Source organism: Candoia aspera, chromosome 1 (genome assembly GCF_035149785.1).
Source record: "Candoia aspera isolate rCanAsp1 chromosome 1, rCanAsp1.hap2, whole genome shotgun sequence".
Classification (NCBI taxonomy): domain Eukaryota; kingdom Metazoa; phylum Chordata; class Lepidosauria; order Squamata; family Boidae; genus Candoia; species Candoia aspera.
The window spans coordinates 206989630-207009182 of NC_086153.1; the positions used below are offsets into that span (position 1 = coordinate 206989630).

Below are 19553 nucleotides of genomic sequence, written 5' to 3' on the forward strand. Positions count from 1 at the left end.
ACTGTTGTTAACACCTGAAGGAAAACAATATCCCTTTGTCTCCTTCCCTGTGTCATCTGGTGTTAGGCTTCAAAGAGCCTTCCTGTGGAGTAAATATTTCTTTATTTAGAAAATGTATATGGCCACCCATCTTATATGCCATAACTCTGGGCAGCTCACAGCTACATCAATAAAAAGAATTTCTTTTTAAAAAGAAAAATCCAAAAAGAAACAGTGACAGGCATCCTTAAGTAACATCTTGGCTGCTGTTTCTGTGTGTGCCTTTTTTATGTTTTCTTTTAACGTTATTAGCTGCCTAGAGTCATGGATTTGAGATGGGTGGCCATATAAATTGAAATAATAAAACAAACAAATGATCCCCAATAACAAACAATCAGTTTGTTCCCTCAGTGCTTGGGAGAAGAGCCACATTTTTAAGGCCTTCCCAAAGGCTAGAAGGGGAGACGCCTGCTGGATCCCAGCAGGAAGAATGCTCCACAGGGCAAGGACTGCTACTGACTGAGAAGGCACATTTCCTAAGCCCTGCTAGATGATAACCTTTAAGGGAAGGACCTGGAGCATGCCCACTCTACCTGACTAGGTAGAAGAGGCAAATACCCTCAGAGTATCAGGTTGAGACACTTCCTCTTCCCCAGCACAGCCTCACTAAGTGAGCAAAACAGCAGACAGAACCATGACGGGCTTCTTCTCATGTTTTCTCTGTCTGGTTCCATTCATCTAAAGGGACATTTCTACCCTACGTTTACCTCTTTGCCATGATAAAACTACATCTCTAGCTATTTCTCTTCAGAGGGAAAAAATAGATCAGAATCCAGGACAGTGTTGCCATAGGTGCAATCTGGTGCTCTTCAGTAACCAATTGGTATGACATGGAAATTCATTAATTCCTCTCTGTATTATGGTAATCTGTACACTGTAAATAAGGACAGTATCCTTTGCTGGCATCATCCCTCCAGTTGGATAGGAATCACCAGTGGAGACAGCAAGATTTTTCTGCTGCCTCAAGGACTTGTGGACAGCATGTTAATGTGCTGGAGACCCATGTTCTCAAAATCAAGCAATGGGCCACAAAGGTGCAATCAGATGTGGCTTTTCTGAATGGATGGTTAATGGGAGCAAAATTCATGGCCCTTATTATGCTATCTAAGGGAAAGATCTCACGTCCTGCTTCATGGAAGAGCTAGCTCTGTAGATCTTCCTGCAAAATTTATTTAGTTATTTTATTTTATTAATGTACATGGCTACCCATCTCACAGCAGTGACACTGGGTGGTGTACAAAGATTAAAAACCCAACAGTTAAAAACAACCCATGACACTTGAGATAAATAATACATTCCAAACCTATAGTAATCTACAACAAACCTAATCTCCTGGCTGGAACAGCCAGATCTTCAGAGCCTTACAAAATGCAAATAAGGTTGGGGCCATCCAGATCTTGGTATTTCAGTAAGTCTTACAATAACTCTAGGAAGTACATCTATATTGTTTATATTCTATAATGAAGATGTTAGAATCCAGACCCTTTCTAATGTCTTATGTGTAAGGTGGCCTGATTATGCAATAAAAGTCTCATTTGGAAGAGCTCAAGAGACTGAACAATTTTCCTGACCTCACCTAGCATGTTCATAACTGGCTCAAGAGGTGTTCCCAATCTTTTTGAGCTGGTAGACAGATCTGGAATTTTGAAAGCATGCTGTGGGCATTCTCAAAAACAGCAGCTGCTGTATGGAATGGCTTTTCCATTCATAAGATAGCTGCCATGTGAGTATGGCCAGTTTTGTTTATCAAAAGGCAAACTGGTGAAGAAGGCTCATCATTTCCTCTAGCCCCTGACCCTACCCACTTTTTTTCCCCAAATAATTGAATTCATTTCCAAATACTGAACTGCAATCACCCGTCAGTATTATTCCTGAAGAATACTTTGAGACCAACATGGAATCCTCCCCAAATGTGGTCTTGGAAATAAAACTGATGCTGCAGGCTGGCACTTTGATTTGCAGTATGTCAGCTTCACATTTAAAATAAAAGAATTAGGGTGGATGAGGAGCCTAATGGCCACTACAAAAACTGTACATGAGCTCACACTTTTAATAGCTACACTGTGTTAAATCTGATACTCTATCATTGGCATGAAAAAAGTGTGTGTGTGTGTGTGTGTGTGTGTGTGTGTGTTTAAAAAGGTCTTCCACAAATTAACTCACAGGCAACAGGAATAGCAAAATGCTATCCTAAAGAAGAAAACAATATGCTGTGGCTTGGTATTCAGGATCCTACTCATGGGAATCCTTTGATTTTGAACTGTTGTCCCCACTGCATATCCAAGTGTTGGCTTTTTTAACCATCACAGACACTACAAGGTTTTGAAAACATCTTTGACAGTTACACAGTGTGGTTTCCCACCACTCCTGGGTCAGTGACGATGACTTCTGTTTTCTTTTCTGCCAAGAAACCCACCACCCAACTCTTACTGCACCTTGCTGTCAAGCCCTCAAACCACCTAGTTCTTCATGTGGTCAAATTTGAGTCTTTTTTGCTTATGAGGCTTTAATCCTTTCACTGTATGTTCCCATATCAAAGCATGGTATTTGGCTTTCAATGGAATACAGTTGTTAGGACAGAGCACGTCTTGAAAAGCTTTCAACACTTGAGCCCATTCACATTTTTGCATCGATAAAGTTTCATGCATATTAATTTTCTCTCATATACCAGTATGTATTTATTTTATTTACATTAGAGCATCTAGGTCATCTTTCTGTCATACAGAATTCAAGGCAATGCTTGAGAAGTCTACACACATTCCTTGTTGGTCAGCTGAGAACAATGTAAGATTTTGATGTCATGTCTTAGAAATTCTTATCCTGCTGAAGCCTCTAACATAAACTCAATAATGGTTTCTTTTTAAATAAGGAAAGAACCCTGGTGCCTACTTTATTACAGGAAATCCATGTTGGACAAAAATAAACTAGACTTCTTCCAGTATTTTGCCCCTCAACTAAAAAAAGAGACGGTAGCTTCCCCCTGCCATGAATTCTCCTTTGTTCTTGTGCTGAGTAGGTCTTCATCAGATATTTACCCATTTCAAATTAGGAGCTGAAAGCAATTTTCTAGAAGGCAAACTATGTCCTGGAGCCCCTCCCCCCTAAATGATTAAGCCTACTAACTTCCATTTTTTAGTGTGCTCATATTGCCATTCAGTGCCATTGTTTCCATTTGCTAAGGTATTACTTTCCAACTTAAATTTATCCCAGCCAGTCAGGAATCAGGTAGAGCAGTGTTTCTCAACCTTGGCAACTTTAAGATCTCTGGACTTCAACTCCCAGAATTCCCCTGCCAGCAAACTAGTGGGGAAATTCTAGGAGTTGAAATCCAGACATCTTAAAGTTAAGAAACACTGAGGTAGAGTATCTGATGGTACTTCAGTCCCACATAAATAATCAACATGTACTGATGTCACTACAGGAAATTTATTTCAGTTACAATAAGAACAGTGTGGCCTACACTGATCAGATTGCTCAGCCAGTCAAAAATGTGATGATGTCCATGGAGGAAAATCAAAGCCTAATCAGGACATTTTTTTTAGAGAACAGATGAAGATGTTAATATCTTTCTTTAGAGATGTTTGAAAAATTATCAAATTGGAAGAAACGTGATACCAATTAAAAATTCTATTTGTTATCTCATCCCACCCCAGTTTTTATTAAAAAAAATTATTATATTTTAATAGCTTAGCTTACATGGTGAACAATCTCACCATGTAATACTATTTCAAGTTGATTTTCACACATTGTCCCACACTCAGTTCATCAAAGCAATGAATATCTGTTTGGCTCAGGACTATACTGACAGGTCTGGATCCTAACTTCAATTATCTCAAGGAAGTTTATGGAAGAAAAAATCCCTATACTTCCTCCTTTCATGCATTCCCCTTCAACTCCCAAATTACTATCCATAGTGTCAATTAGCTGCTGAACTAATGTGAGATAGAATATAAAGGGTGGAGAGGAGGGAAAACTTTTTCTTTCACTTTTTTTTCTTTTTTTTTAATCCATTCAGTTGTGTCCAACACTCAGAGACTGCCTGGACAAGTCCCTGCAGTTTTCTTGGCAAGATTCCAGATGTGGTTTTCCCTTGCCTGCTTCCTACAGCTGAGAGAGAGGGACTGGCCCAAGGTGACCCAGCTGGCTTTGTGCCTAACCTAAGGTGGGACTAGAACTCCCAGTCTCCTGGTTTCTAGCCAGACACCTTAACCACTACACCAAACTGGCTCTTCACTTAAATTGCCTTAAAATCCAAGCCATTTCCTGCCTCCTCCCTCAATTTTCCCCATAGCAATCCAATGAAATACACTGGGACTTCAGGGCCTTTCTCCCTCTCAGTCATGCTGCCTGATGTACAGAATCTTGACTGGGCATTCTTTGGTGTTACAGATCAGACACTACTGCTGGAGCTAACACAATTATCTACAACTTTTGCATCTCTCATTCTCTGACACATTGTAATAATTTGTCGTCCTATCAGGTAACTTTAGTCCTGTGGAAAACAAGTCAGAATGGTACTACGGTACACATGCACTTAAAAGGAAACGGTTTCCAAGGAGTATTTCTCAGCCTCCTATCTTAAAAAACCAGCTCTCCTACAGTGGCTTTACTCTCTAGAGCTCCAGCATTACCTATCAGTGCAAGCAGGAAAAGATAAGCTGCCTGCAGACTGGCCAACAGTCCCTGTTCAGGATCCACTTGAATGTGCTTGCATATTCTTCTGTGGCCTTTGTTTTGCTTTGTTTTCATTCCCCCTGAACCTTTCTTGATGTTCAGATGGTACCAGTTTCCTGGTACACTGTTACTTTTTTCCCCAGTTTGTTCCTCATGATGGTTTGCAAAGATTCCTATTTACTTTTGCCTAGAAGCAACCAGTCTTCTGCATATATCTCACATATCAAGTGAGCAGCCATCCAAACTGAATAAATAAATGGTTGGCGATTAATAATTTCCTATACTTTACATGCTTTAATCTCATGAACTCATTTGGACAATCAACAAGTAACATATCTCAAAAAATCTGCCAGTCACCTCAGTATAGGAAAAGGTTAGCAACTTTATCTTAGCATGCCACCCAGGTACCTTCTGGTATAGTCTTAGTGTCAACCAGTTTATTTATTTCCTTGCTAAAGTTCAACATTTAATTTCTAATACAGGTGACTTGCAACAATAAAAGCATATAACATTTAAAATGACAAGTTGAAAGATACAATTTCTGGAGCCATGAATTAGTAGCCATATATATCATGGATTTAGAAAAGTGACAACTTTTGGATATTTATAGATACATTACTGAACTGTTAAAAAATGAACTGAAGAAAGAGAAGGGAATTTAGAACTACATATAATGAATCAAATATACTTAAGAAGTCATGTTCAGACACCTTAATGCACATCTCTTTTACTAGCTGGCAGTTTGGCTTTAGAAAAAAGTGTTACTATCAGGACATGCTACAAAAATACCTCAGCACACACACCCCACACTCAAAAGACTGCCTGGTCAGCTGTATTGTTTTAAGTGATTGTCAGCACTGTATTACTCAGAAAGTAAAAGGAAGTCCATTAAGCACCTCACAAGACTCTTCAAACCATTCTTCTAAACTTTACATTCAGTAGAAAATGCCTGCTCATTGACCAAGCATGAAGAGGGGTTTTTCCATTTTATTATCCCTTAATATGCAATATTTAATGAGACATGTTGCATGTGAATCACTTCTCCCTCTTTAGTCTGACTTTCAGTGGCAATTCCTCTCACAAATACATGAAACATGGCAAAAATATCATGCAGTTTTAAGTCTTATATATTTGAACATTTGGTATATCTCCACATACCAGGAAGAAACAGTACTTAATTTTTTGTCAAGGTGTCGTATGGTAGACAGTTATCACTATCTGCTAATGTATCTTTCACTTCAGGGGGGATCACCTCATCTTGAAAAAGAATGTGGTGTCAGGGTTCAAATTTACATGAGTAAACCCATAATTCAGGCCACCTCACAGCCTCTCCTGCTTTTAGATTGCTGGGGTCTGCTTTTCCATTTCAGAAAATTGTGATTTACCACAGTACTTTGCATTCTTCTCTAATGAATTGACCTACAGCTGGAGGGTGAAGGTGCCCTACTATGCACATACATACTGAAAGTCACTGTTTTAAAAATAAATAAATAAAATAAATATACAATGTTAAGTAATGCTATTGCTTTGAAGTGGAAAAACCACTGGAATGCTCATTAAAAGGGAAATTGTTATATGAAGTCTGTTAAAAGAAATGTGAAGCTTTTGGAAAACTCAGAGTGATGCTATACACATGTGCATTTCTAATTGTCTTCAAAATAACAATGAAAATTAACCTACAGTTATCAATCTGCACTGTAGATGAGAGTCAGAGGCTGGAACCATCTCCTTCTCTAAAGCTAGCTACTGCTCTGGAGTGAAACAAGCTTTATCTGACATGAAGCAAGGTTTTCCCAAAGTAACTCAGAGTGAACTAAGCTTGCCTAAAAGCCTTGGAAACTCATTAGGTAGAGAGTCACAGCCTAGGAGTTTGTCTCTTAAAAATGATGACATTCTCTTTCTGAGCTCTTCATAAATAGCCAACAGCAGGGGGAGAAGAGAGGAAGGGGGCAAAACTGTGGCCCAAAGCTGTAGCTTTTCGTCAGGGAATAATTACCAGGGCTCTTATGTCTGAAATCTCTGTCCTTTGGAGAAGGAATTGATCAGCAATGATCAACTGAGCAGAAAATTAAAACAAAGTGTCAGACTGATTTTAATTCAGTCAAACTCTCTAACCCTTTTACCTACTCCCCTTGAAACTGTACAGGCCACTTGCCTTTGGGCATCTTTACATTGTTGGCTATTCTCATTGAAACTAGCCTCTCCAAAATATGGGATGAGAGAGAGAGAATGTCTTTCCAACAAAACTTTTTAAAGACTTTGCACAAATTTCCCACAAAATAATAGAGAGGGAAACAAATTTATTTTCAAAATTCCATCCAGACTTTGAAAACTGCCATGCGGTAGTGTCTGTGCAGATAATGACCTGCTGATAGGTGGCAGCTATGCATGAAAACTTCCTCTGAATCTCCCCACCCTCAAAAAAAAGAAAAAACCTTAAGTCTGATGGCATCTTTGTTTTGTTTTGTTTTGTTTTGTTTTTAAAAAGACAGTTTGTAAAGGTGCCTGTCACAAGAATTCCTGCAACTGTTTAGTTGAAGTGGTTGGGTTCCATCCATTCAAAAAAAGACTCTTATGCCTACAAATTTCATCCAATTCTGGTATTAAAAAACAACAACAGCAGAAAGACGTTTGTCCATATCTCCATGTGAATCAAAGGTGAGTCATATGAAATCCCAATTTTTTTTTGAAGCAAGGATCTGGATTACATTCTAGGTAGTTGAGGAAACTTCTGTCCTGTTCAGACTATGCAGCCAGGCAAGATCTTATAAAACACACTTTATTAAATAACTATTTACAATAATTAAGTCCTTGAAATGTGGAGACTTGAATCAACAAGCCCAACTGGCACAACAGGCAGCGAAACAGGACTTCACACTGGACAGGCAAGCTGGATGCAACAGGAACACAGTGTGCTGGAGGCAACAGATCTTGAACAGGAATGACACTGGTCTTGAAAGAGGACTGTGAACTGGGCACAAGGCTGGTCTTGGCTAGGAACTATGGACTAGAGTTAGACGATGCAGAACTGGAACTTGGAGTAAGACTGGGCTTGACTGAGGGTTCTGGACTAGATTGTGACTTGGGGTAGGACTGGAGCTTGAAGCAAGGCTGGGAATTCAGAGCAAGGTTGGACTCAGCTGGAAACCCCAGACTAGGCTGGATTCCCTGGACAGGAGGCTTGGAGCCAGGCTGGGAACTCGGAGCAAGGCTGGACCCGGCTGGAAGTCCCAGATTAGCTTGGAACTCAGATCCTGGACAAGATAGTTGTGAAATTCCAAAACTCGACAGAGTGAAAGAGGGGCAGTTGCACAAGACTGGAGGCAAACTGCTGTGCTGAGGCTTCAAGGCACGATGACACTGTGGAGGGATTCATGGAGTTTCAAGGCTGGATGCAAGGCAAAGGCTGCTAGGCATGGTTGATGCAGATTCCTCGGTTGCAGCAGAAGCGGGCTTCAATCCTTCCTTGGAGTGGAGCAAAGGCTCTAGTTCCTCTCTGGTAACAGACGCCGTCTCCGATGCAGGTAAGGACTCTTCTTCCGAAGCTGCAGGCTGGGAGGATCGATTGTCTCCAGCAGCGTGCTCTCTGCGCGGTTGCCTTTTATCCCATTCTTTGGCGCACTTGGAGTCTCCTGGAGCCAACCAGGGTGCCTTCTCCTGCACGTGCTTTTCAGTTCATTGTTGGTGCACACTGATTGGCTTATCTGAATCCTCCTCCGAATCTTGCCCAATCAGCGCTGTGGATTCTTCCTGTGCTGCTGGCTCAGGCTGGAGTTTCATTTTCTCAGTTTCAGACCGATAACTTTCCAATTCCTCCTGACTCTGAAAGAGTTTCACTTTCTGAGTCAGAGGCAGGCTTGGTTCTGACAACTTCAGACCATTTTCTAATGCATATAAGCAAAGTTTGAACTTTTTTTTTTAATTTGTTGCACACCCCTGATTTATAACAGGGTTTAGCTACAACTTGCTTTGTGTTACTTTAGCTGTCTTTTAGAGATGAAGCTGTAGAAGCAGTATGCTAGAGGTTGCCACCATCTTTAGTAGACAAATAACAGGAAGAATGTGTAAAGAGAAAAGTGGCTCATAATAAACCCTAACATGTTTTGAAATTGTATCCAGACCATCCGGAAATGTTTTACAGTGGCACATACCTTGTCAGAGCTGGGAGTTAGCAAAGCATCACAAATTATGAATTCTGTATATGAAGTAATGTCTGTGTGATAATGTATACTTCCCCAGAGGCTCCTTTTATTATTATTTGTTCCATTTCTTGTCAGCCTAAATATCTTGGCAAGCCTTCCAACCACCATCACTACCACTGTGATATTGGAAGGGAAATTTGATTAACAACCATTATTTTTACATGATTCTGCACATCGCATTTTCTGTTTCTGATGTTGCATGTGTGATAATGTGAGCTTCCTCAGAGGTATGTTTTCATCTAATCAGAACTCCCTACACATCAAGAGACTGTATCCCATGTGGTCTAACAACCCAAAAGAGAGAGAATATAGTGCTTCATTAAAAACTGTGGAATTAACCTGCTGCACATTAAATCGTAGGTTACAACAAAAGCCCTAGAAAAGGTGAAAATTAAAAGATGCCACCTAAAGAGCTCAGTAAAATCTGAAACCATTTAAATCTTTCTCAAATGCTCTTTAAAACAGGATGAAGATCAGTTAGAAGACAGCAGTGTCTGTCCGAAATTATCAGACAAAAGAAGAAAAACAAACCTGCTAAACTTCATTCATGAATTGCATTTCCTCCCTGTCACTTAGATTTTTAACTACATGAAGCAGGGAATGTGGTGACAAGGCACAATACATGATTTCTTTGATATTTCAATATATGTTTGCTTTAAAAGAAAAAAAAAACTTGAAAGAAGGAAGGTCTGGGATATAGCTACACTGTAGACTTATTTTTGTCTTATATCACAGTAACTGTAATTGCTTCCAGCCAAATATCCAGTGAACTGTAGTTTGGTCAAACATAGGAAGCAGTCCCACTCTAAGTCAAAACATTAGTTCATATAGCTCAATATTCCATATAGACTAGTAGTGATCCTCCAGGGTTTGGGACAGAACTTGAGTAATTTCTATAACTCCTTAGAGATAAGGCAACCCAAGATTTTTTTACTTGCAGCACACAGCTCTTTTCTATCAAGAGTCTCCTGTTTATCCCACTCTCTAAAATTCTGGGAACAAGATATAATTTTTAAATCACCATTGATTTCCAGTGAATTGCCTTGCTGTCAAAGTACCTACCATTGGTTATAAGATTTTTTTTTCCAAATTACTGGGCCACAATATTCCATTAAGACAGAACGTTACTCAGACCAAAAGTTCCATCTTTTGACCTTTGTTCCTACCAAATTCTAATGATTTCTTGATTTTATACCTTTTATCAAAGTACTTAGTTTGGCTGTAATAAAGTTTCTCAGTTTTTTCTGCAGGATACTTACGGAATTATTATACCATATTCCTATTTTCTTAAATGAATACTGAGACCTAGCACAGCTTCTTTGTTGTTCCTTCTTGAAGGCGGTGCTTTTGTTTGTATTCTAGCTGTAAAGTCTCTTCCCCTCTCATTTCATCTGAAAGAATCAAGCAAACCAAAAGCCTTCTCAGATAGTTTTACCAGCCAAAATGGCTAGCGTGACAGTGGCATATAATGCCAGCGAGGGTGTAAAGAATGTCGCCATAATATAGCTAGGATACACTGGCTGGGAAAGTCGAACTATGTGCAGTATATGAGGAGAAATATCATCTAGTCTATGTGTACGGTAGGGTACCTACAAAATGGTTTTATCTCCAACTAGAACCAAAAATATAGTGGCCCAGCAGTTTGGCTGACCCATTCTGGAAAAGCCACAGTCCAATGGAACTGAAACCTGGAATCATCTGTCCACCTGTCTTCCCATTATGTTTGGACAGGCATCCCCATCGCTTGACCACCAGCTCATTGATTCAACCAGGCTTTCTGGCAGGTAAGGGGAAATCTCTCAGGGACTGGTGCAACAGTAGCACCCCTCCCTGCTGTCCTCCCAGGGCTCTTCTGTACTGCCATGCCCCTTTTACCCTCTCCAGGAGCTCCACAATGTCAGGTGGCTGTTCCCACTTCTGAGCAATGTCCTGCCCTATTACCAGCCTGTGTTACCCCCAAACAGCCAGTGGGAAGGCCTTAAAAAAAAAACTACCAACAAGACTTCAATCCCATCTTCAATCTTCCCTCACTGCAACTTTTTCCCACACTGAGAAAAAAGACATGTAAAATCTTGAGTAGACACAGTGCAGAGGCAATGCAAAGCCATCCTTGGCACAACTGGAAAGGATAATGGCATGATGCAAGGCACAGTGGCATCTTGCCACCAGCTGAGAGGAGGGACATCCTGGGAGGCAGAATGAGGCTTGAGGTCCTGCCAGTGAGAAATATCCATATTTCAATGGAAATGTTGTCTGTACATCATTTCCTCTGGGGCAGGCCAAGCTTCATTTATCCCCATGATCTTGTGCAGATGCAATAGGGAGGTGCTGATCTGAAATCAACTCTGTCACCTTATACTGAATAGGCTTAGTTAGCTTCAACTCTGTTACCAATGTAGTAGCACTGGATTTAGTTGCAGGGCCAGATTAGGGTGCCATAAAGCACCTGACCTCTTTTGGATTTCTGAGACCATTGTATAGATATTCTAACCTGTGCATGTAACATGAAGGACAGACTCCTTCTCTTGTCTGTAAAATAGGAGATTAATATTTCTCATGAGCATAAGAGTTTTATTGGCTCAAATGTCATGGGTGGAATAGCCCTTTTTCTAAAGGAAAGCAGACTTTTAGAATAGTCTCTCAGAGTGCAATCAGAGGGATGGGTGATTTCTGTGGGAAGCCACTTTCAAAAGTATTCAGGATGTTCTATATTCAAATATAGAATATGTTACATCATATCAAAGAATTCTTAGATGAGTTATTTTTCTATATGAACAGAGTTACATGTATCTCTAATTAACTGAAGTTACCTTAAATTGTGTGATATCCAGTGGTTCATAATGAAACTTGACTTTTCTCTGTCCTAATCTGCCTCATGAGACTCAACATGGCAGCCTTCTGTCAAATTATTACATTTTTAAAATCACATATAGCAAATTCTCTCTGTAATTGGATGCAGTGGTTAGAACAGCTTTCATAATTACAGCACAGTTTTCCTTTAAGACACACATATGAAAATTCTTTCTGTTCAAGCCCTTGGCACAGTCAAGAGTTACTGTTCCCACTCACAGCTGTCACTACCGTGCAAACTTAATAAATTCCATCTATGCATGACTTACTTAGCTAACCTCCATCCACCAGAGATATTCACATCCTGCTCAGAAGGGGCGGTGGTGGGGGGGGGGGGATGGGAGGGAAGAAAACAGAAAAAGAAAGGACAATAACAGTAGACTTACTAAACAATGGCTCTTGAATTATAGTATCATATAAAAGAGTCCAAGCTTTGCCGATCCACTTAATGAGCATCAGCCAACCAAAGAACAGCTTTTCTTAATAACTTACCTGTTGACATCTTTATCTTACTCAGTTCAAGTAAGATAGGAAATGGAAAGAATCACCCCTTTTAAAAGTACAGCCTTTCAGAAAGATAAGAAAACATTTGCAAGAGCTGAGTTTAGACTCCGATCTCCAGGGCAGATAGCCAGGTTAACAAATGCTGTTCCCAGCAGGAGAAAGGGAGGACAGGGATCTCAGGGCCTTTGTGGAAATGGAACATGCCCAGATTCTCCAGCTTGCCTTCAACTCTGCAGGTGGCCTTAGGCACCTCACTCTCTCTGCCTCAAACCTCCCACCTGCAGGAGGTTAAAACAATTATACTATTCTAGCTGGAAAAGTTGTAACTAAATATGGTATACTGAAGATCCTGAAAAGCTACATCCTATCTTCACTGTCACCACCATCATAATTTCTTCTTATTCACATTAAAAATAGCTTGAATCTTATATCCAAATTTGCAACAATGCCCTAGCTGGCAGGGATTTTTTCATGATTATATATGATCCTGTCTTTGAACTAAGAGAGCCAGATTGGTCTGTTTAGGGCCAGTTTGGTGTAGTAATTAAGGCACCAGGCTAGAAACCGAGAGACCGGGAGTTTTAGTCCTGCCTTAGGCACGAAGCCAGCTGGGTGACCTTGGGCCAGTCCCTCTCTCTCAGCCCTAGGAAGGAGGCAAGGGCAAACCACTTCCATAAAACCTTACCAAGAAAACTGCAGGGACTGGTCCAGGCAGTCACCAGGAGTCAACACTGACTTGAAGGCACCAAAATAAATAAATAATGTCCTTGAAGTAGGAGTACAACATTTGAGTCTCCCTCTGTGTATACTGTACACCTCTCCAAAGCTTTGAGCAAGGTATAGGAATGGGTCAGGGAGAAGTAGCACCCTCCCACCACTGTTGCAAATTAAGAGGGCCATTAAGGAGTTTGCACTACTCACTGCCTGCCCAACATATTTTGCTGCCTGGGGCAAAAAGCAAGATAGGGCTTTTGCTCTCTTCAGTTGGCCATATCTGGCTACATTAAGTGCCATTGGGCTGTTTGAGCAGTACCCCTTGCACTGACACCCCCTCTTTGGCATTAGAGCCACTTGTTGAGATGGGCAGCTATAGAAATTGAATCAATCAATAAACAGATAAATAAATTTAGCTATTAAAAGTATACTATCTATCTAAGGACTATTAAGATGTGGCAACATCCATCACTTGAGATACACATCTTATTCTGCCCAATGGTAGAGCCAGCCAGCCCTATTTTAGATAAGCATTGCTATTCAGAATCTCACTGTGATTGTGTGGATTTCATATTAGAACATGGAACATGCTATCAATCCAATAGATTATTGTCATCATCATCATCTTAGTAACTAACAAAACGGGCTGAGGGCTATTCCGTCATATGCAGAAAGTCCATACATGTCCTCAAGTGTTTCAGTTTTGTTAAATAAGGTGGGTGTTTACAAAATATGCTGAACATTCACCTTTGGTATCTTGCAGGATTCAGAAAGCATGTCCATCCTTGAATAAACACTCCTGACTGCCAGGTGAAATGTACATCATCTTGCATCAGCTGTCCTTGCAAGGCATCTGGAGGCAGAAAAGCAAACTAGACTTCACTTTGTATTAGCAAACACCCTGAAGTCTCCACTACAAGCCACTGCAAAATACAGGATGCATCTATTTCCTGGACACTTTCCTGGCTCCTATTCCTGCCCTGTGAAGCTGGTATATTCTATGCTTCTTTGTCTTTACGACCCAGGAGGACAGAAAAATTGGACTACTGTCCAGGAAATGGGGATTTGCTTCCAGGGGAGATATGTTACAAACTGTCTATCCCCCTCCCAGGGTTTCTGAGCTGCTTGGAGAAGGTGAAGAGGGTTTTGGAGAGATTTATTTGAAGAGGTCAGAAGGTCTCGTATGCTCAATTTGACCTCCTGAGCTGGATCCACAACTGACAGCATTGGAGCTACATTGATTTACACCCCCCAAAAGATTGGGCCCATTACATTTTAATGCCTTGTCATTGCCTGCAGCCGCCTTCAGCCTCTTTCCTTTTCTTTTTCTTTTCCCTGTGTGGAGAAAAGGGATAATAATATAAAGCCCTAGTTTTTGACCTCTCCAAAGGGTACCACATTTAAAGTATCAGATGGATGGAGGTCAAAGCAACTTTTTCACTGCTGCTGATTTCAGTATGAACACTGAAAGGAAATCCACCATTAGGAGAGACGCTGACATTCTTAGACACTGTAGGAAAGCTGTGTTCATCAATGGTAGTCCAAAACCAGGAGGGGTCTGGTAGCACTTCCAGGCGTCTATGCGTCTGAAGGAGTGATCTCCTGCTCATGAAAGCTTATGCCTTTTAATACATGTTAGTCAGATAAGGTGCCACCAGGCTTCTCCTGCTTTTTGACAAACATTCTTAATGCTTCAAAGAGATTTATCTTTTCTTTCATCTGCCTGAGCTCTGCCTAAAGGCGGCAGTAACAATCAAGTGGATCAATGTGTAGAAACAAATGCATCTGTAGGCTCCATCTGTTGGCACCACAATCTTCTGGTGCACGCTTCCATTATTATATAATGATATATGAAATATAATATATGGCATTATATAATACCCTTCTGACATTGTATAATGTCAGAAGGATCCGTCACTTTTTTCCCACTGTTATGAGATGATGATGATGATGATGATGATGATGATGATGATGATGATTGGCCAAAGGCAAAAATGGCAAGGAAGAAGAAGAGCACTGCAACAAAATGGTGCCATATGGAATTCTCCTCTGATCAGCCAGGCATGCCCTGATCTTGGAAGTTCCATTCCTAGTGCCCTCTCTTTTCTCCATTTTTGCTCCCAAAAGAGCTCTAGCCTTCTGCAACCCTAATCAATTCACACACGGTTCTCTATTATAATGTCTGTACTGCAGACCATAAAGTTCCTCCAAGTTATAATATGTGTTGTTGTTTATTCATTCAGTCGCTTCCGACTCTTTGTGACTTCATGGACCAGCCCACGCCAGAGCTTCCTGTCGGTCGTCAACACCCCCAGCTCCCCCAGGGACGAGTCCGTCAACTCTAGAATATCATCCATCCATCTTGCCCGTGGTCGGCCCCTCTTCCTTTTGCCCTCCACTCTCCCTAGCATCAGCACCTTCTCCAGGGTGTCCTGTCTTCTCATTATGTGGCCAAAGTATGTACTCAGATTTATTTGTAAGTGTGCCACTGTGGCATACAGAAGAGGCTTTTTTTTTTCTTTTTTATGAATATATGTGATGACAGCACCAATAATTAATGTGCAATTTGTTCAAAAGGTCCTTTTCATATAAACACCTGGAATTAATAAGTGAAACCATATTTCCACAGCTTCATAATTCGATTAACTATTTGTACACATCTTTGAGAGCCAACAACAACATTATCCATTCCTCAGGTTGGGATGAAAGGAAACATTCTTAATTCCAAACCATTACACACAATATTTAAAGGCCATGTTATAGCTATGTAACTACATCAAAAGTCACTGTAGTCCAGTGGCCTAATAAATAGTCAGTGCTCTAAACTACTGAACTATTTAAATAGAATTCTTTTAAAAATGTATTCTGTCTTTCTTGGTAAAGAAAAAATTATAATTGACCAGCAGCAAGTGCAATGAAGGTATATTTTATAACTGATCTTTTCTTAAGTTGCCATTTATGATTGCATATTAATAACATTAAATTCCATTATGTCCTCAATTTCCATTTGGAAAATGGATGTCATATGAGCATCCATAAATAATTCACATCTTTATTAAATGAAGGGCCATCAAAAAATTGGCACATGCAATCTATGACTTTTGACACAATTGACAATGTAACTAATATTTTTAATACTCCGGTAACTTCTTAATTAGGAATTGAGATGTTTTACAACATTTCTTCTAAGTCTGAAATGAAAATTTAACCTGATGGATAACTTTGGGCCAGCCCTCTGATCACTTAGGTGCTTTTTCAATGATTTCACTGCAATGATAATATCAAAGACTTGGCACTTTCCAAACCTTAATTCATCCAAATCCCAATTCAAAGAAATGTCAAGTTGCAGTGTTATAAGTTACCTTATATTCAAGATATGAGCAAAAGGTAAACTGGAATTGAATGTGTTCCTGAGTCCGTTGTTTTAAAACTTTGCCCCCCTCCCCCCAAAAAAGCTTTTGGCTTCTACTTCTGCTGAGATGATGAAAGTTTGAGAGAAAACCAGAAGTAGATTTCTTACATAAAAGAATGTGAACATTCTGAACAAAAATAGATGATGGGATGAGCACGTTCCTACTGTTAAAGGTATGGGATCTTGAATCCAAAACATCCCACTGACTGGATGAAGCTTGTTCTGCAGGGGCTCAATATAAATATCCTGAGAGAGCACAATCCTTGACTAGGAAATTATATTCCCACTGGAAGGAAGGTTCTGTGTTGGGCTGACTGATCTTATTGAGCTGTTTGAATCAGAAATTTTTCCCCTTCTTACAAAGACTTGATTGGATTAGTCCTTGCACATACAATGCATCTGTCGCTACCACAGGTTGAAAACTGATTTAAATGGCCTTGTCTTCTCCTACAGGAAATTACAGGAGCCCTCATTCTAAGATATGGCAGGGGATTGCTAACCCAATTCTTTTCCCTCACCAAATACAGGGTGGAGGGATATCCAGAGAGGTGAAGCAACTCAGAAATGTTATGATTGGTCCAACAGAACGAATCTGCTTATAGCAATGAAAGAAAGAGACTATATTTTTAGACTGGATATCTTCCCCACCCTACCCACTACCCCCTCTTATTTCTCTAGCCAGAGTCTGGATTAATTTGACATTTCCAGCCACTGGAAAAGTCTCAAATTCATAAAACTTTCCCATTCCTTTCCCTTTTAATTCAGTCACTCCCCCTTCCCCAGCCCCAAGTTGAAGCACTTCTTGGTCTGCAAATATAGCAATTATCCCTCATGAGGCTTTGACATGGTTACCACAAGGAAGTGGCCGAAGTGCATCAGCAGTCCAAATATCTAAGCCAGTTAACAAGCTCCTTTTACTTTCCACAGAGCAAGAGAAGAAAGGGGACCATCTGACCCCTGAGAGCTGTTAATATCAGGAGCAAGAAAGACTTCTGGTGTTTGTTAAAGAATAATGCCACCATTGCAGGGTGATCAAGGTATAATATCTGAACCGCTGACAGATGCCCACAGTTGTATTTGACAGCGATAAGGGGTGTGTATGGGAGAGAGACAGTGTGTGTGTGTGCATACCCAGGTTTACAGTTCAGATCTGCTTTCTGTTCTTTGCTAATGAATGGCTGCAGTCCACCAGAATGTGCGCTCAAGCTCTACCTAGCACAACAGGCTGGCCTTGGCTGTCTCAGTATGATGGTCAGGAGGGGGATCTCAGTTTGTTTTGTTTGCCTGGAGATTTTCCTTGCTTGCCCCAATTTTTCCCCTCAGCTGTGTTTTATTATTTTTTTTCCCCAAAAGCCCCCACATGTACCATACAAAAGACATCTAAACTCATTAAGTAAATTCCCAAAGAACCATTAACAAATCATTTTGTGGCAGCCAGAGGTATCAGATTTAATTAGGTGATCGGTGTTGATGAGGTGCAAAACAAAAGCCATCTCCTATCTGAAAATGGCCAGGTCTGATATAGAGGTTTCATTATTCCTCATACAGCATAGACAATAATTGAACTTTATTAAGGATGTGTGAGAGAGAGGAGGGGAAGGGGAGAGAAAGAGAGAGAGAGAGAGAGAGAGAGAGAGAAGGGATACCCAGATTTGAGACAAAAGCTTTTGACTACAATTTATTTTCCCTTCTCATCAGGTATCTTTGAAGGGCAGTGGAAGAGTGGCTTGTTCACCCAAGTTAGAATGAAGGAAGCTATAACCCACATTGGGAACAGAATATAAAGCAGTTCTAACAAGCATAATTTTTTGCAAGCAATTAATCAAAATGTATTTAGCAAGTCATTTCCAATGATAATCAACAGACCTGCTTAAAACAATAACCATTTGGCAATGACAACACTGTTCATTCTGATGTAAGTGGGCTTTGATGCTTGAAATAAAACACAGTGCTTCCAAGTGACTGAAGTTTTTAACATGATGAATTATCTGACCAAGAAAATGCCATTACATGGCTCCGGGATTAAATATATCACCTTCAGTTCTTATATACCACAATACATTCAAGAATCACAGGGCTGCACACGGTTGCTAGCTCCCTTTCTTTTAGAAAATATTCTGTACACCTTATATTCAACAACTGTGCTTTTCAACATGATTTCTCTGTATTAGCAATCATTAACTAGACACTCAGCAGCTGATTAGTGTGGGATTGGGTGTTTCTCCCTCCCTCCAAAGAGATTCCATACACAAATGTATGATTGTCATACTCAGGGAAAAAATAAGTTATCACACCTCTAAATTGAGAAGCTAAGGGTGGCTTCACTGTTACTAACTCTTTTTAGTACTGGACAAAGCTTGGGTAAAATTGCATTAACATGGAATAAAAAATCTAAGCTGAGGAAGAATACCATCCTATTCAGCAAGACTCATTTCTGAGTAAATATGCATCAGATTGATCCCTGTGCATTTTTCCTCTTCCTGCTTCTGCATTATAATTAGTTTAGTTTTTTTAATGTTCCTTTTCTTCTTTGTTTTTCCTTGTCTTTCTCAGCCCACTAATTGGCACTGAAGGAGCAATGTATATATTAAAACATAGAATGATATGCCCCCTTCATTGAGTGCAAGTGCTTGATATCAAAATTGTTCCTAAAGTTTTCCAGAATAAGACACAGAAGCATTTTATACAATAATTATAGAAAAGTATCATTCTAATTCTGCTATGAATATTGGAATAACTCCTGCATCCTAAAGTTTCCTTTGATGTTATGTCAGAATTCATGCCCAGCAAAGCTAAATGGTTTCAAATGAAAATACACTGTCCTTTTTTTTTTCCTTTCCTTTTGAGGAAGAGGGTGTAGATGTGAAATTCCAGCATGGAATGGAAAGCATTTTGGTGTCTAGAAATTATTATTATTATTATTATTATTATTATTATTATTATTATTATTATTATTATTATTCTATAATAATATAGTCTGTCTTCTTCCTGGCAGTTAATTTGGTATGAAAGGTTGCAACAGTAGAAAACAGATGTTAAGGAGGTGAGGCCAACCTACATTTAAGGTCAAAGCAAACATAAAACACAGCATTTTCCTTTCAGGGGAGGGCTGGGATGTAGGGGGAAGAAAGATTTGTCCAGCAACAGGTTGCATCCTA

The 19553-nt window shown here is 40.0% G+C and overlaps 2 long non-coding RNA genes across 4 annotated transcripts in view; one reads left to right on the forward strand and one right to left on the reverse strand.

Moving 5' to 3' along the window:
• LOC134489582 (uncharacterized) overlaps positions 1 to 18357 on the forward strand; it is a 48940-nt gene extending 30583 nt beyond the window's left edge. Inside the window, exons 1-3 of one of the 3 annotated variants that reach the window (XR_010067147.1) lie at positions 13749 to 13974; positions 17323 to 17432; positions 18094 to 18357. This is a non-coding gene — a long non-coding RNA (uncharacterized LOC134489582). Of the gene's footprint in view, positions 1 to 13748; positions 13975 to 15497; positions 15751 to 17322; positions 17433 to 18093 lie in introns of those variants that run through there. The other 2 variants (XR_010067149.1, XR_010067146.1) reach the window with 2 other exon arrangements.
• Positions 7240 to 13880, reverse strand: LOC134489593 (uncharacterized). The gene is made up of 3 exons (XR_010067152.1): positions 13731 to 13880; positions 11726 to 11813; positions 7240 to 7310 (listed from the first exon to the last, which is right to left on the reverse strand). It is a non-coding gene; the product is annotated as an uncharacterized LOC134489593 (long non-coding RNA).
• Positions 18358 to 19553: the final 1196 nt, after the last annotated feature.